The 19158-nt window shown below is 33.7% G+C and overlaps 1 protein-coding gene across 1 annotated transcript in view; it reads left to right on the plus strand.

Annotated features, from left to right (window-relative positions):
• ft (cadherin-related tumor suppressor fat) overlaps positions 1-19158 on the plus strand; it is a 761665-nt gene that overhangs the window by 544383 nt on the left and 198124 nt on the right. The gene's annotated exons all lie outside the window — the stretch shown is intronic.

Genomic DNA, 19158 nt, shown 5'->3' on the forward strand with positions numbered 1-19158 from the left:
ATATACCCCAGTAAAAAAAATTCTAACTTAGCAATTATTACACGTCTTTTATGTTTTAGTGCAAGATAATAATTTAATGATAAAGGTATGTCAATCTAATAAGTTTTATGAAAGACTGTAATCTATAAAACTTGAAATGGTTAACATAACCTTTCCCGGTACAGGTAAATGTTTTTTCCATGCGTTCCTTACGAACGACGACTTCGGCATTTCTATCATCATAAGTAGTTTTGCGAATTTCAAAAATTCGATCACAAAATTAATACAGACAAAAACATCGGAATAACTCGTACCCCATTATGTCCACCACATTTCTGGTCAAAGTTTTTTTCGCCAAATAGTCAAGAACGGTTGATTTCGCAGAACAATTCGCCGTACGAAGATCTGGAGACACTATGGAATGACCACTGTCTGTGGGATCGTTTTGATCATTTTTGTCGCATCAAATACTGGGTGATCCAATTTAAATTAAAGTTAATGAGATATGTTGATTGACGATGGGTTTTTTATAATATCGATTCTGTAGAAAATAGTCCAATTAGTGGACTAATTAATAAATTAATAAAGATAATTTTTAATTTCGGTATTAAACGAATAAAAAAATCGTTAAAAAATAGTAGTTCCAATAAACTGCGTAATAAATGGCGAAATATTGAGTAATTTAGAAAAAAGAAAGATTTTTATTACAGACCACTTTACCCGATAATTTGAACGTATTTATATATATATATATATATATATATATATATATATATATATATATATATATATATATAACTACTTATATAGGTACTTTTCTATCATAATAATATGTGTCGATATGTGTAGTTTTGATTAAGAAATCTTGATAAAGGCTGTTCAATTAAGCAAAAACAATAATTATTCCTTGCGACTACTGCAAGAAGCACAAAGACTATAAGTTACTTTTTTGTCTTTCATTGTGTTCATGCAACTTAATAATCCCGGGTATCTGTATAGACATAATGGTATCGTATGGTGGCTGTCCGGTAGATTTTTTCGAAATATATCAAATAAAGATATCTACAAAGAAAATTCCAGCAAAATTAAAACTGGAAGGCGAGTGGTGGTTGTATATTTACGACATAAACGTTGCAAAATTATTGCATACAAGCACATAATTACATACGAGAAGGTACCTTAAGGCTCTAGGGCGATATTTATGTAGGCGATAGGCCTAAACGTAATTTTATCATCAATTATTTCAGATTTTAATACTCGATATCTTCAATATTATAACCTTGACTTTTTCAAGAAATTACTGCCTCCGATGAACATACAAAGACAATGGCGGTAGCATCAAAGAATATTTTACAGTCACAGACAAAAATATTATGCGTAATATTATAATCTTCGTTCTTTATTTCGTGATGGGCATCAATGGGAACCCTAACAAAATTATTAGGGATTTATTTGCAAATATATGTTGTATGCATTCTCCCCTCTATGTCCTTCATTCTATGTAAGGATGTGGTGACGTTTTAGTATTCGATTTATGGTTGCTATCCATTTTTCTCTATCCTGCGCGTGATGTATTGCCTAAGAGAGGGATTTACCGGTTGTGCTCGTTACAGTGTTCTCCACTTAGGTCTCAGCGACCTGATCAACAACTCTATATGTAGGCCATGGATGGCTCAATCTAGAGGACTCTCCAGCTCTGCATAAACCCCTCAAGTAGAAATAACAGCCTACTATATTTGAAAGACACTATCTCTACGCGTTAATGAAATACATAGTAATTCGTACGTTTCACAGAAATCGAGAAATACACACATAAGTTATAATTACACACGATTTTCTTCAGATTATTTAGAGCATGCCCTATTTCCTCGTAGCTTGCCTTGTCTGTATGAGACTTCCTGGTCACCCTATACAGCAAAGATCAAGGACCATCTTCTAATCGCAGTACTCTTCCAGCTTTAAGCTGCTGTTTTTTTTTTAATTCGTCCAAGCGACCGAACTTCTTATTGACTACGGACGAGATTTCTTTAGTCATTACGGGATCTTGGGCAAAACAGTGAGCTGGAGAGACGTTTTTCTAAACGCTAAAAAGATCCTGCTGAACTTCTGTGGTCACGCCGAATTTAGCACTCTTTTTTTCTGCATAATTCTATATAAACTCATTAAAACTTGGCCGTCGGTCATATTTTATCTCATATTGAAGGATTCTTCTGTTTCATTTGAGCCAGCGTATGTTGCAAAACGATATATATGAACAATTTTTGGCTTACCTTTTGGCAACTTCTTAATTCGGTATATTACGTCATTTATTCTCTTTTTAATATTATACGGACCTTTCCATTGTCTGTAGTTTAGGAGACAAGCTTCGAAGACGTTGTAGATTATAAAGCCAGACAAGATCACCTACTTCAAAGCTATCATTCTTGCATCGAGAATCATATTGATCTTTCGTTTTATTACTGGCTATCTTGTTGTTGGAAAAGTTTGTGAATGTTGTTCATAAGGTCGACGTATTCTTCACTTGCAACATGTTCTTCGAAAGGTCTGCAGTCAAACTCAAGGTAGCAGGGCAAACGAACTTCACGACCCAACATCAGGCAGGTTGGGGCTGTAGTTTCATTCACGATCGAGCGGTAGACCATTAGGAATAAATGAACGTGCTGGTCCCAATCTCTTTGATGTTTGGATACAACTTTAGACAGGTGTTTACCCATGGTTCGGTTCACTCTCTCGACCATTCCATATGATTGAGGATACAGGGGTGTCGTTCTGGTCTTATTGACACCAATCAATTTACAAACGTTTTGGAAGAGGCTTGACTCAAAATATCACCCTTGGTCGGAGTGAATCTTCTAGAAATATTTTCGAATTTCTCGTCATTTTGTCTAGCAGTTTCTTTAATAATTTGAGAAGTTTCTTTAATTTTCGGTAAAACTGTTTCTTCTGCTGATTGAAAATGGAATGTCTCTGGGTCATCTCCATTCTTGTCCTTTTAGTTGTTCACATATCTGTTTTACTGACAGTTCTACGAGCCGTATCTTTGGTCAGGCACACACGTACAATCAGGCACTACCGAACTACATGTTCCAGACAAACAATACTTTTTAAAAATTTCAAAGTCTCTTTAAAAGTTCAAATGTCTTTTTAAAAGTCACTGTTTAATTTATTTTTAAATTAATAAATTACCTCACACCTGACACCACTAGGGCGTGTTTAAAATAAAACGAGCGTTTCTATTTTATTTAAAACTATTGATTTATACGGTTTCAGATATTATCTTATCTACTAACTCACTCATAAGAGTGCTCGGTTTATATAGGAGGTAGGTATATATCTAGAGTAGTCTATATCTATTATCGCTATGATCGTCAGATCTCAAAGGTTCTGACATATGCGTCATCATTCCGTCGAGTAGCAGCCGTTATATTGGATACATCTAAATTAGCTTTTTGGTAATATAATGTGTGGTTCATGTATTGAAAGGTGAGAGGTATGAATTCCTACGAATCATATTAGTAGGTAAAGTACAAGGCAAAATATTAGTAGGAAGACGCTAGACCTCATGGCTGAAATACCTGAGGAGATGGTTTGATCGCTCATCAGCAGAAATCTTTCGTGCACCAGTTCCAAAGCTACAATTGCCATTTCGATTGCCAACCTTTGAAAGAAGATGGCGCAATAAGACGAAAAATATAAATTTTCAAACATAAATTATGACAATACCAAGTTTGTAATGAACATATTTATATGATATAAATATATTATAAGTATATTTACCCAACAATAAAAAGGGAATGGCCTAAAGTAGGTATAGTAAGTGCTCGATTATGCTACAGATTGTGCCCTTTTATACAATTCTGTTTAATTTACGCAAATAATCGCATTAGGAAATTCCTAATTTTATATAAAATACTTTATTTACAATATTCAATTTGTTTTGCTATTTTGTGATTGCTTAGATATTAATTGCCCTGTAGATATAAAATGTAGATGTAGATATAATATCTTACGTAACAATATATCTCATTATATTTATGATTTAAGTCAGTCGGTCGATAATGATATGCTTATAGCCATGATTGTAGAAAGTTCTGTCAATTTACCACAATGAGTTTGTCAACTACTTCATGTTACCTGTCATCAAAAGTCATATTTACATAAGGCTATGCGTATATGGTATATAAAAAGCAGATTTACTTGCTATTCCTGATAGGTTTCTTTTCAATAGGAATTTTTTAATAAATAAGTTATTGCCAAAATAAGTTATACAAAACACCGGTCATGTATTCTCTTAGTTAATAATATAATAGGTACTTACAACAAAATACTGACGATAAAAGAAGAGAACCAATAGGTTGTTTAAATTATTAAAAACATTTTAATAAAAAACAACCGCAGAAGTTGAAGAAAACTTTAAAGGCACTTTAGAAATTTTTATAAAGATGTGCAGCAAATAATAAAGCTTCTTTTTCCACACCTTTTTCACATTTTACCTTTCAATCAGACGTAAAAATATAATATGTACTCTTCTTTATATCATATATGCATAACGATTGCAAAATTAACGTTTTTGATAGCATTCCAGAGAAAAACGTCCCAGTTTAATATTTTATAAATAAAAGTTGTCCGTCATAATATTCTTAAGTAATCTACGTTACAGCTTTTCATTTCGGACAAAAAATTTGTCCGTCAACATTTTCCACGCCTTTTCTATTTATTATCTTTCAATCAGTCAAAGAAATGTTTTACTTTTTGTACTATATATAAATGATATTTGCCAAATTGTGTTTTTTTGACAATATTTAGTATAATAATAAACAGTACGTCATGATCACGATTACCGAACAGGGAATAGTGATATCTAAATATGCTATGCAGACGACGCTGCACTAGTCGCCGAGACCGTATATGATCTCTAACGATTAACGCATTTTCAATACAACAATCCGGGAAAATAATAAGGCAGGAAATGCACTAAATGTCTAGGAATAAATATAGAAAGTCTTGAGAGCAAATAAAGCAGCGTGATCTCATAATAATACAATCTGAAAGAACAAGTACTTAAGATGAGACGCGAAAGTAAGGATCTATGAAACAGCAATTAGACCTATAATGCATTTACAGCGGAGACGAGAACCGACACGTTCAAAAGGAAACGACTGCTAGAAATGCCAGAAATGAGAATACAACGAAGAACCTTAGGAAAAAGCATAATGGATAGAGAAACAAGCGAGAACATAAGGAGGGTATGTAATATAGAAGACATACATGGGTAACAAAACGGAAACAGGAATGAAACGAAGACATCACGGAATGACAAGATAGAAAAGAAAGAATAGCACAAGACAAATCACCAAATGGTCGCAGAAATGTTTGAAGGCCAAGGAAGAGATGATGTGATAATTTAAACAATGCAGGATGTTAATATCGAAGAAGAAACATACCTTAGGGGCCTGTATATAAGAAGGAAAAAGAAGAAGTCATTTTTGACAGATGACATATGATTTGTCCGTCACGATATTCGTAAATTACAACTTGCTGTTTTTTCTTTCTTAGATTGATGAACTGTAGATCTGAAGACTATTGTTAGGCGATATCATAGAAACACTGACAGTTTTTATTAGTCAGTTTGTTCTCATCAACACGTCTTCGGTACTACTTCATAAGCGTACTTCTTAAGCGGTTAACCATGCGTCACGTTGACTAGTTGCGCTTTGTGGAGTTTCTGTTAGTGTGTAGCAGGCTGGTGATTTGTCTAGCAAGACGCTTACTTGATTTTAGTCCATCAGTCTAAAAAGGGAGTGGCAGTTGTCGGAGCTTTGTGTGGATCTTTCAGTGAATTTGTGGGGCGTTTTACAGGAGTCAACATCCGAGAGGCCTGAAGCTCTATCGTATGTACCTAGAGGGGTTGGTCTCATGCAGCTAGTTATGAAGCAGCACGTTTCGTTTAGGCTGACGTTTACATTCTTTGCATGCGCAGAGCTCTTCCGGATCAGACTTGCGTTTTCCGCCGTCGAAAAACAGCGCCTGCGCTGGTTTATCTTAGTATTGTGGGTTTGGCGCCCTATTTGTTATTGCGAAGTTTCTTGAAAAGGAGGGTGATTTTGTGGACGAAAGTATTAGTCAGTTGTATTAATTTTTATACATATTATAGTGACTACGGTCGTTTTTTTAATGGTACCAAAATACAATCGAACCTATTATACAATAATGTAAATTTAATTATGTCTTTATAATAATTTATTAATGGAAAATAATAATAATACCTTATTATTATCAAATAACGACATTTAATAACATATTGTTATTGTTGATTGAATTTATACCTTTGCCGCGAGAAATTTATAGTGGGTAAAGAAAGTCAAACTAATAAGTGACGATATTAATTTAATTATTAATATAGGCCATTGAAAAACTTCCTAAAAATAATTTCATATATTGAAAGAGAAAGTACATAGGTATTTCAGGGCAGTACTTACAACAGGAATCGTGATCTGTACATTTTGGTTGCATTGGTATTATGTTGATTAAACCGTGCAGGACATAGTGTCGATAAAAAAGGCATTCAGGCATCCAGACTTTTTACAACGTAACAAAAATTATACTGAAATGACGACAGAAAAAAAGTTCAGCTAAGGAACTATTATATTATATGGATTCAAATCTTCCAGGAAGTATGATCAATAAAATAATTAAAGATAAGTGGCCTGCATTTTAATATATTTTTACTGACGGCTCTAAAATTCAAAATAAAACGGGTTGTGCAATATATCACTGGAATTCTGATTACAAAGAATCATGTCGATTGCCCAATGAAGCTTCAATATATACTGCCGAACTATCAGCTTTATTTCTTGCGTTAAAATATATAGCCTATATTGGTATGAATAATTATATCATTCTGACTGATTGTAGAAGCATTATAGACAAACTCACTTCTATCAAAACCACAAAAAACCTAAACCATATTGAGATAGAAATAAAGAAGTTACATTATGATATTATTTCCGCAGGTAGCTCGATTATTATTTGTTGGGTAAAAGGACACTCTGGAATATTAGGAAATGAAGAAGTCGACAAATTAGCTAAATCTGCAGCTTTAACCAAACATAATATAAACAACATACTTCTTCCAGTAGCAGACATAGATAATATCAGTAGAAACAACTGCAAACAAAGATGGCAACGTTTATACAACCAAAGTACAACTGGAATAAACTTTAGAGCTTGCCAACTACTAATACCCAATGAGAGATGGTTCAAATATGAGACAAATAGGATATTTATAAAAACAATAAACAGAATAAGATCAAACCACGCACTCACTCCTGCATACAAACACAGCATAGGTATTACTGATAACCCATATTGCTCCTGTGGTAAAGTGGGAGATCTGCAGCACTTTATATTGGAGTGTGGACAGTACAAACAAAGTATCAAAATGATGTATGAAAAACTAATTGAGCTAATTTGTTCATTGCCTGTCAATTTAAATACAATTATTTTTCAAATAATAAGCAGATATTAAAATGTATCTACGAATACATAACATCCTTTAAATTTAAATTATAAGTAGTTTTAGGTATTCAAATCAAAAATTGTAAATATGTCAAAAATTGAATGCGTATACGAACATATTACTTCCTGTTTCCTGTAAATTTATATTATAAATAGGCTTAGGTAATAAAATCAAAAATTGTAACTATCACAAATAGTCTGGCTAATTGGCTATGCCAAAGCCATTATACAATAAAAAAAAATTGAAATGAATAACTGGTCAATTTCAATTACAGTACAATTCCATATGTATATGTTTATGAATTTTTGATCTTCTAAGCCCGTTCAAGCAGTCTCGTTCTGATTTACTATCAATCTTAGGTCTATGGATAGGCACCCACAAAGATAATGAACTGGTGGGTGATACACGCTTCAGTGCCACATTGTTTCTATGCAAATATTCAAGCAAGAAAATTGCTGGCGATTATCATAAAACTTTACGGGTTGTAGTAAAAACTTGAATAATAAAAACAACACACGCCTTCGTCGTACATAATTCTGGTGGTGTGGAATTTAAATACTTCCAAGAGGCGTTTTTTGGACATCAATAACAGTATCGATATGTTCAAGTTGACAAGCAATTATGCTATAAACGGTGATACCAGGGTTATTTAAATTCTAACTGAATTTGGGAGACACGAAATAATACCGAAAATGTATTGTCTACTTTATTTAGTGAGAATTACTTCTCTTCTCAAATTTTGAGGACGATCGTAAAAAAAATTAAATGAACAATTTTTAAAAACTCTTTATAGTTAAAATATACGAAATTAATATATTAAATCATTAAAATGATGTTAAATTCATTTAGAAGTATGTAATTTGTGATTTGAAATTTATCAAAATTTTTCAAAATCAACATTTTTTACATCTCAAAAATTTACAAATTTATTTTTCTTTTACTGTCCTCGTAACTTGTAATGAACTTCTTTTTTAAAACTACAATATGATATGTCGTTACATACCTTTTTTTCAAGTAAAATCACAACGACTTAAAATTTTGTTTTTTTTTTGTTCAATTTCTTCTTTAATTTTTTTTATTTTCTCACTTGAGAATCGTCCACTGATCTTTTGCAAAGTCCACTGTTTCTCCTCTCACATTTAATACTTCTTAATTTTGATTCTTTTGCACCAATTTATTTTACTTTAAATTTACTTAACTTTTTCTTATTCTTATCTACCGAGTGTGCCAAAACAAGCGGGACGGTCGAATATTTCGCGAGTTTTACATTGTGTCGAAAAACTGACAAACATGTATTCAACAGCACCCTCACAGCCACCCCTGAGGGTGTACAGGGAGGTAGCTTTAAAATGTTAAATAGGAACTCCCATTTTTATTACAGATTTGGCTTCTTCATAAAAAAAAGATGTTACTGTAGGCGGTACAGTAGAAAAGCGCGATACTTTATACTACGTTCCCTATATTTTTATAATTTAAAAAATATTTTTAAAATTAAATAAATTTTAAAACAAGTAATTTTATTACTTATTTATTATTTATTTTTTAAACAAATTATATTATATTCAATATTATATTCAATTCAATAATTCAATAAATTATTATATGTTCTCCTAACGTCTTAACAAGTTGTTTACTTTTGATAGACCTGTCAAATTCAAACAAAATATTCAATTATAATGGGACATAAATAAATATAAATTGATACTAAATTTAATAGATAATTATTATATAAACTAAATAATATGTTTAAAAATATTAATTGTATTTATATGCAATTATTTTAAAACGAGAAGTGTGTTGTACATTGTTAGTTATTTTACATGCAGTTTTTAATTTATATTTGTTTAAAATAAATATATAATGAATAGAAACGAATTGATCGAGAGTAGTGAATCGATGTGAAGAACCGCTATTTTATGACGGCACCCGTGACGACGCCATCTTGTGATGCCAGTTCCGTGACGCCGCCCCCTACATTTTACTATACAGAAAAAAGTAATACAACGCCAGTATATGTAGATGCTTCGCTTCAATAAGTAGCGACATTAATTATCCTGATACCCTAGGAAAATTATATAAACAGTCTAATATCTCGAGAAATACACTTTTAAATACACTTTTAAATGAAAAACCAAAAAACCCCATTTTTTTATTGCACGTTTGGATTTTACTTGAAAAAGTAATAAGCTTTAACTGATTTTTCGGAACGTATTTCTACAGCTAATATGAGTCCTTCACGTCTTTCTTTGATTTTATATCTGACTTTACGAAAAACTACATTTAGCATAACCGACGAACAACGACATGGACGAAGTAGTTTTTTGGTCCCTTTGGGTGCTTGTTCTTAATGATTCCCTTTGCCTCTCCCTTTTCGGGATGCTTGATTTTAGTGAGTTTCCTTGCCCCCACTTATCGATGTGCTTATTTTCAGAGAGTCCAAATATCTCTAACTTAACAGAGTGCTTATTTCAGGTGACTTTCTTAGCCTCTCACGATTGGCTTAAATATCTTCATTGCAGAAAATGCTTAAATTGTGCACCATTTACTTTTTGGCAGTAAGCTAATCGATGGGAAACAGATTGGATGAATTTTTTTAAGTATTATAAAGGTATTTGGGCGGCTACATTAATTATCCTGTGTCGCAATTTAACTAAATTTTGAGGTTTCGTTTCTTAAAACCGATTTTTTAAGAAACACCACAAGAAAAAATCAAGTAGAGTTAAATTTACTAACCTGGTAGGACATTCAATTGGATCTTTTCGTCCAAACCAACGATTAGGAATATGTTCGTTTAAATAATTACGAACATTCCGTCCATGCACTCGCCATGAGGTAAACCTAAACATGCTCCAAGATATCGCCAGCTGGAGTTATTTCATTTCGAAACATGTTTTCATACATTTGAGTACTAAAATTACTGTAGAAGCAGAATGGCCCTATTAAATGATTAAAACGTTTAATTTCTGTGGATATTCGGTTTTGCTATCTTATATCCATTGAGGATTCTCATCTGCACAATCGCAATTATGCGGATTACAATTACCGGTTACTTGAAATGTTGCTACATCTAAAAATACACAGTTGTAAAGAAAGTCTGGATCTTGATCTATCCTAAACATCATGTCCTCACAAAATTCTAAACGTCGGTAGGTCTGGATAATCTTCATTTAGGTCATGAAGTGTCATTTTGTCAGGATGCAATCTATTACTTTTCGGAAATATGCAGACTGAAAATGTATCAATTTCTTGAGCTTGGTCAGTTAAGCTTTTCTTCCTTTTTTGCTAACTTTGGTCTTCCTAATTTAGCTCGGTTTTTCACAGATCTTGTAGCTTAAAATCTTCTAACTGTTCTCTTCACTAAGAGACAGGATCCATTCCAATTAGAAAAGTATTACTGAAAATATCTCTTGCTTCCGAGTATGACGTTTTCCTATCACCCCAGCCTACCATAATTAATAATGATATTCTTTCTTGTTCATAAGATGAGCTACTCTGAAAGAAAAAACTCTTTTTCAAGTTAAATTTTTCTTTACAGGCGAAGATTATTCTGCTGGAGTCAACTTGATGCACAAAAAATTACAAAAAAAATACTCCAATATCTTGGTTTATTTGTCCCATCCAAACTGAGAATGAGTTACACGAGGCCTAACAAAGAGAGTTGTGAGTTTTATTGTTCTACATTGACTCCCAACTTTCTTAGGTAGTTATATTGTTATATAACTACTTTGTGGGTCGTAAAATTTTCCGATGGGTCGTTCAATGGTTTTTTCAAAATTTTCATAGAAAAAATTGATTTCTTCCTAATTGTAACCATTTGTAACCATTGTATAAATTTTATGGCACTATATTTTTGTGGCATACAGTTTTTGGAATCTTCTTCTTCTTAAAGTGCCTATCCGTTCCGGACGTTGGCGATCATCACGGCTATCTTCACTTTGCTTATTGCAGCGCGGAACAGTTCAGTGGTAGTCGTGTTATACTACTTTCGCAAATTTTGAAGCCAGGAAATGCGTCTTCTTCCCGGTCCTCTCTTACCATTCACTTTCCCTTGGAGAATCAGCTAGAGAAGGCCGTAACGTTCTTGATTTCTCATTACATGACCTAGATATTCCAACTTTTTAGTTTTGACGGTCATGAGAATTTCACATTCTTTCCCCATTCTACGCAGGACCTCCACATTAGTAACTCTGTCAACCCAGGATATACGTAAGATGCGCCTATAACACCACATTTCGAAAGCTTCGAGCCGATTCATAGATGCAACAGTCAGTGTCCATGCTTCCATTCCGTAGAGCAGAACTGTGAATATGTAGCAGTTCAATAGACGGCATTTTGTTTTTAATGATATGTCTCGACTGTTGAAAATAGTTCTCATTCTAACGAATGCTGCTTTTGCTTTTATTATTCGCTGTTTAATTTCTGTTGAGTGGTCCCATTGGCTATTTAAATTGGTGCCTAGATATGTATATTGCTCGACTCTTTCGATATTCTGTTGGTTGATTGTAAGTTGAGCGTTTAGTATTGGTTTTTTACTAATTGTCATAAATTTGGTTTTCTTTATGTTAAGAGCTAGTCCGTATCTGTTGCTGACTTCTGTTATGCGATTTGTTAATATCTGTAAGTCATTCAGATTATCGGCAAAAACTATAGTGTCATCTGCATATCTAATGTTATTCAACCATTCACCGTTTATTAGTATTCCTTTCGCACAACCGTCTAAAGCTTCCTTAAATACCCATTCAGAATAAATATTGAACAACAATGGAGACAAAATACAGCCCTGTCGTACTCCACGTTCTATTGCAATTTTATCAGTTAACTGGTCTTCTATTTTGATTTTGGCCGTTTGATTGTAGTAAATGTTTCTGATAATTCTAAGATATTTGTTGTCAATTCCAATTTCTTGCATTAGAGTCATTAATTTGTCATGTTTTACTCTGTCAAATACCTTCTGGTAATCTATAAAGCATACGTATATATCACAATTCACATCCCTGCATCTCTGAAATAGCACCTGTACAGCAAAAAGGGCCTCCCGTGTTCCCAGAGCATCACGAAATCCGAATTGTGTTCTTGTTAGTTGTTCCTCACATTTTGTATATATTCTTTTGTGGATGACCTTTAGAAATGTTTTAAGTAAATGGCTCATAAGGCTTATAATTCTATAGTCTTCGCACTTTCTCGTATTGGGTTTTTTTGGAAGATTTATAAAAGTTGACACTAACCACTCTTGGGGAACCACGCCCGTATCATATATACTGTTAAATATATTTGTCAACCATTTTATGCCATCATAGTCCATAAGTTTTAAGAATTCTGAGTGAAAATTATCAGGGCCTACTGCTTTACCATCTTTGGTGCTTTTGATGGCATATTTTACTTCTTCGACTGTAAATGGTGGTCCAGATTCGCAATTGGTGTTTGTTGTAATACCAGTGTTACTTCGTATATCTTCAAAAGTTTTTTCCACGTATTTGATCCAAATATCTCTTTTATGCTCTATTTCCAGTACTATGTTTTCCTGATTATCTGTCAGGAATCCAGTGTTCTTGTGTTTATATAAGCCTGCCGCTTCTTTAATCTTTTTATGGAGGTTAAATGAATCATGTTTTTGTTGTAATGACTCTATCTCTGTACACTTCGAGCTAAACCAATTTTCTTTTGCTATTTTAATAGCCCTTTTTATTTCGTTATTTATGTTGTTGTAGTAATTCTTATTATCTTTAGCGTTTCTTCTGTCTTCCATCATACATAGAATCTCCTCCGTCATCCATTCCTTTTTATTTGTTCTTTCAGGTTTTAAGTATTTTTCTGTTATTTCTTGACTTACTTTGTGCAAATTTTCTAGTTCTACATCTGTGTTATCTGTTTCTGTACGGGCCCATGGTTTTTCTGTACGAGCCCACGTCTTTTCTTTTAGGCGTTTTTGTACCTTTTCCTTTACTGTTTTATTTTTCAGTTGGTTAATATCGTACTTCATAATTTTTGGTCTTTGAACTTTCTTTAAACTAAGTTTCATTTTGGCGATAAGTGGATTGTGGTCCGAATTTATGTCGGATCCCGGGTACGCTTTAACAGATGTTATAGAGTTTCTAAATCGTTTGTTAATAAGAATATAGTTTATTTGATTTCGTACTGTGTGATCTGGAGTATCCTGGGGAGATTTCCACGTATATAGTCGTCTTGGAGGAAGATCATAAAAGGTGTTTGTCACTACGAGCTGTTCTTCAGTTGCAAATTCAATCAAACGGTCTCCGCGTTCATTACGTTCCCCTAGACCAAAGGATCCCACTAAATTTCCACTTTGTCCTTTGCCAACTTTGGCATTAAAGTCTCCCATTATTAGTATTATTTCGTTTTTCCGAATCCTTTTGACAATATTAGTAAGGTCATTGTAAAATTCTTCTATGATTTCTTCTGGGGCGTCCGCTGTAGGAGCGTATACTTGAATAATGTTTGTTTTTATGGGAGTTGTGTTTAGCTGAACTAAGCTTTTGGAATCAGCATCTGTAATAAAAAATAGGGGTTTCTATCAAATATTTCAAAGTTGCACACCGCCCAACCCAAGGGTGGGATTGGGGGTCGTGTTTAGAGTCATTTGATAGATTTTAAAAAAATATTGAAACGTGTTTTTCAGTTTTTCGATCCAATGTAAATTTCGTGAAATATTGGCTCATCCAGCTTCTTTTGACATACCCGGTATACTGGAGCGGACATCATTTTAGAGCAGGTTTTTTCTAGGAGGATCGCCATAATAATCAATCTAGTCACATCACAAAATCAACCTATTTATATTAGTACATTTATTTAATATTTCTTTACGGAAAAAGACAAAAGGAACAAAAAACAGTTGAGTATACCACTCTACCGCTACTAAGGTATTTAGTAATTAATAAAATAAATGTGGACATAAAAAAGAAAAATCTGGTGAGTTTTCAGTAGCATTATGAGTGTAAATCTGAGTTTATACTATTCTCTCAATTATTTAAACAAGCTGTAAGTACTTAAATACCCACAACTAAATTTTAGTTTACAAACATAGCCCGCTTTTGTTTAATGGATAAAATTAAAGTCCTACATTTTTCTTTGACTTTTTGCTCAAATACTATCGAGTACTGCCGACAACCAGCCACGGAGCACATCTACTGTGAACATTACAGGCTGTGACACATCAATAAAGTCATTATTCTTCGATATCCCATCTCGCTCCAACCTTCACTTAATACATCAATCTTTCTCAAACTCACGAAGAAGCGGCATCGCCGCAGTCGATCTAGGCATTTATTTCGATCATATATTTTTTACCAAGATTATTTATCATATATTGTTCACCTCGGGGGCTCGATGGACTCCCTGACTATCGATATTGGACCTTATGAAAAAAAGAATTAAGGATTGTGTGTGGTGGGTTGGTTTGTTTCGATGTGTTGGTTTTATTTCGGGATAGGAAGATGTTCCTTTGTTGGGTCGAAGATGAGTTTGATTTGTTGTACTGGTAATATTTTGAATGACGATTGGACTCTTCGATGCAGAAAAATGAATAATTACGGTTGTACAGGGTCCGTCATGGATCCTAATTTCATCAGATACGGATTGGAATTTACGGGGGGATATTTTTACCTAGCTTTATTTTTATATTTGACTATATAATTGGGAATGAACGATGTTTGAAAAACTTTCTGTATGACGTATAGACATCCAGATCAAAATTCTTCTTCATTTCGGTGTTTAGGTACTTATTATCTGTTTTGGTCATTAAAATTTACTCCATATTTCCATTTAAATTATAACCATAAAATAGGACATATACGTTAAACATTTCCCTCCTTACAATCAATCCTAACAGATGCGTAGTGATTGTAAATGTTTGGTTTTTTTAGGGAACGTATTGCTATTTTTACGCTGTCTCTCGGGTTGGTTATCGCCATCGACTTCTTTTATGTCTGGCTATGCTCTTTAATTCAGATCTCTATTGTGCTCTTCTCCTTTACTGTCTTACATTCATAGTTTTCAGGTTCATCCAATTATCTCGTTCTAGGTCTTCCTTGGTTTCGTCTTCCTATCGGCTTCTATTGTTATAGTTTCTTTGTTGATTTTGTATTTTCTATTTAGTCCCTGAACATATCTTACAATATCGTACCCTTCATTCAATCCATTAATATCGTCGTTTCTCCTAATTATTCATGGGCGGTTTTCCTTTTTGCACCGGGACCTATACTTTTCTCAGTATCTTTCCTTGAACTACTAATCTCTTCATATTATCGGCACATGTAGATAAATAGATTTAATGAGGTGGCATTTGGCCTATTCCTCTGCAACTTTTCCAGATCTATTGTGGTCCTCCAAACCCAGGTTACATTCTCTAGGCTCAACCTTGTTAAAAGGTCTAATAGCTTCCAGAGTGAACCTTCCATGCTGCTCTTTGCTGGTTGGTTTTCTTTACCTAATGCAAAGAACCGCACATTTGTCAGGGTATTGCACTGTTTCTTCCTCTAAGTGACAGGATCTGCATGGGTCATTATCTGTCAATCTTATCAGCTTTAACTACTTATTCAGCTTACAGTGCCCTGTTAACAGACCTATGGCTTTGACTGTCTTAATGTCTATGCTTATTGGGTCTGATGTAAATTTTGGCGAATGTTTTATACTGTTTCGCCTTTCTTTGTCCTGGTGAATTTTTCCACCGTTCCAGAGACTTAATATCCACTTTTTTTGTAGCTGTTCTTGTTACTCCCTTTGCAAAAACGCAGATGGCTCCAATAAATGACATTAATGAGCCTTGTTTGAGTTTGCATAAATTGAGTACCTTAAGCGCTGCCTGGCTATCTGTGATGGATTGTCGTTATTTCCACCTGGAAAATAGACTTACCGGGAAATAAATCCCTTGCTTTTTTCCTACTATACCGGCTCCTACACTATCACATGTTTTTGAGCCATCAATGTACCACGTAGCTTCTGCTTGTATGGGTACACCTTCCTTCCAGTTTTCCTTGCATGGTATATAATTTTAAAATTATTGTCAAAGCTATATCTCGTAGCTGTTACATCTATGAGTTGCCTCATTATGAGATCTGCTTTCAGGACTTTCAACGCCGCTATAGGAGTTGTTTTTATTACTTTCGTACTACAGAGACATGCTAGCCTTTGTGTATTACCTAGCAGCCTTATTGCTCCCACTTGCTATGTCTTTGTCCACTACGTCACAGACCTATAGGTTATTATTGGTCTAATAACCCTTGTGTATAACCAAAAGGTCATTTGGTGGTTAAGCCCCCAATTATTACCACACATCCTTCTACATCTGCCCAAAGATATAGTAGCTTTCTCTGTAGTTTTTAGTATGTGAGTATTCCATGTAAGCCTATGATCAAAATATACCGCTAGATACTTTGTTTATTTGGCAACTCTGTTCCTTTCATCACTGGTGGTTTCAGGCCTTGTAAGGCCCTTCTTTGTGAAGGTAATGATTTGTGTGTTTCTGAGCATTGACTGTCAGTCTCTTTTGTATACATCAGTTATCAACTATATTCTCTTGGGCTACTTGCATTCTCCCAGATACAACTTGGGCAAATTTGTCTTTGACAACAATTGCAATATCGTCAGCGGATCATAGACAGCAAAAGTCTTTTGAGGACAGATTTTTGAGAAGATCATCTATCAAGGTTGCCCAAAGTAGATGTGACAGAACTCCTCCTTGTGGACAGCCTCCACCGGCAGTGGCTTTGATGGTTGCTTTAACCAGAATGAATATTACTATTCTATTTTGAGACTATTGACTTTCAGATAAACCTATTTAGATCATCCAACGCCGAGTCCGTAGATTTACCAGGTTGGTATGTATATTGATGGCACGTGTTATATGTCAATAAATGAAACTTTTCTCTATTTCATATCGAGCATTGTTTTGAATTTCTATTGTGTTGTTGTATCGACAATAATTATTATCTTGCTTTTCTTAATTCTTAGGCCATGTTCTCCGCTAACTCTTTTTAGTTTATCGAGTATCAATGTTAGCTCTTCCTCACTTTAGGCCATAAACAATGTGTCATCGGCAAATCGAAGATTGGACACCCTGATTCCACTCACTGAAATGTCTCCTTTCTATTCATATAGATTTAGTATGATTATATGTTGACTATATAGGTGATATAACCTTGGCGTTAATATGCAACCTTGTCTGATGGATATACTAGTTTTTCAGCGCATAGAATATATATTTTTCATTGTTTAGGTAGCAGATACAGTTTATATTGATGATTAAAACCGAAGAAATATATATGATTGTAAATAAGAAAAAAATCGATTGACAAAACTCATAAATTAATATCAGCACAAAGGAAACACACTTTCCCCTTTTGAGTGTTATAGGTGTCAGGTAAGAAGAACAGCGTCTAAACTCGTCCTCCTCGCCGAAGTAAAGAAATAAGATCTGCCATGACGCGGGCGGTAATCATGTTTTAACGTGTAAGCAAATGTATTGTAAAAATAAAACAAAATATTTAAATAAGCAATAAATACTTTTCCACACATTCATACAAACTTTGTAGTAGTTTAATTGGGTGAATCGGAAAGTTCACGAAATAAAGATACATAGGGACATTGTATTCTCTTAATTTTTCGATAAATTGGCGTAGATTAATTTGTTCTACTATGTCCCTTCCCTTTACAAATCCAGCTTATTCAAGAGGTACTTATGTGGCGGTAAACTGGTCTAATATGTTGTGGATTTCCTGAAGAAAGGTTTTACTTGCATGTGTTATCTACGCCATTATTCTATAGTTGTTGCATTTTGTGGTTTAACCTTTTTTTAAACTTTTTAAACCAGTCTTTGTGGAAAAGATTCGGGCAAAAACAAGTTATAATGTATAATGAAAAAAAAAACTATATCTTGTAGAAATCTAGTCCTCAAATTGCTAAAGCTGAAACACAGAAACCTCCAACATTTCACAAAGAGAGCTAGTCCTAGTGAGAGAGAGAGAGAGAGAGAGAGATCAAGAGAGGCAGAGTCAGGAAGTAAATGTGAGAGAAAGAAAGGGAGTGAGAGCTTGCGACATCTATACAGCTCATCAAGGTACTAAGAGCCCAATTTGGATCGCGGCATTTGTCGAATATTAGAACTTAGTAATCACAAAATTTAGTAAAATATTATAAATAAAAAATTGTACTACATAGTACGATACTTTTTAATACCATATCCCTTTGTTCGCTAATTATATAAGTAAATTTATGGTTTCACGTTGTTTTTTTTTTCGACATTTTAATATCTCTTTCACAAGCATATACGAGAACATATAATAATAATGGTGCATTTGGTGTTTATTATATAGGTCTGTAGCCTTCAGTGTGTGTGGTCCAATAAAAAACTAATAAAACATGACAATTTTTAATGAAAATAAAATGGCAGTAAAAGTTTGATACTTTTCTATTCGTAAATCACTAAATGGTCAATACGTGTTCGGTTTCATTGATAATAGTGTTCGTGGGAAAATATCTTCGTTCTAAATAACCGGCGTTGAACTTTTTGTGTTAAAACATTTGGGAAGACATAGTCGTCCCTAAAAATTTTTCAAGTTATAGAAAAGGAATTATAATATTCTATTTTAATATGTTTTTAATATTACTATTTTAAAAAGTGTTTGTCGCTTTTGGTTGTTTCTGGT

Source organism: Diabrotica undecimpunctata, chromosome 3 (assembly GCF_040954645.1).
Source record: "Diabrotica undecimpunctata isolate CICGRU chromosome 3, icDiaUnde3, whole genome shotgun sequence".
Classification (NCBI taxonomy): Eukaryota; Metazoa; Arthropoda; class Insecta; order Coleoptera; family Chrysomelidae; genus Diabrotica; species Diabrotica undecimpunctata.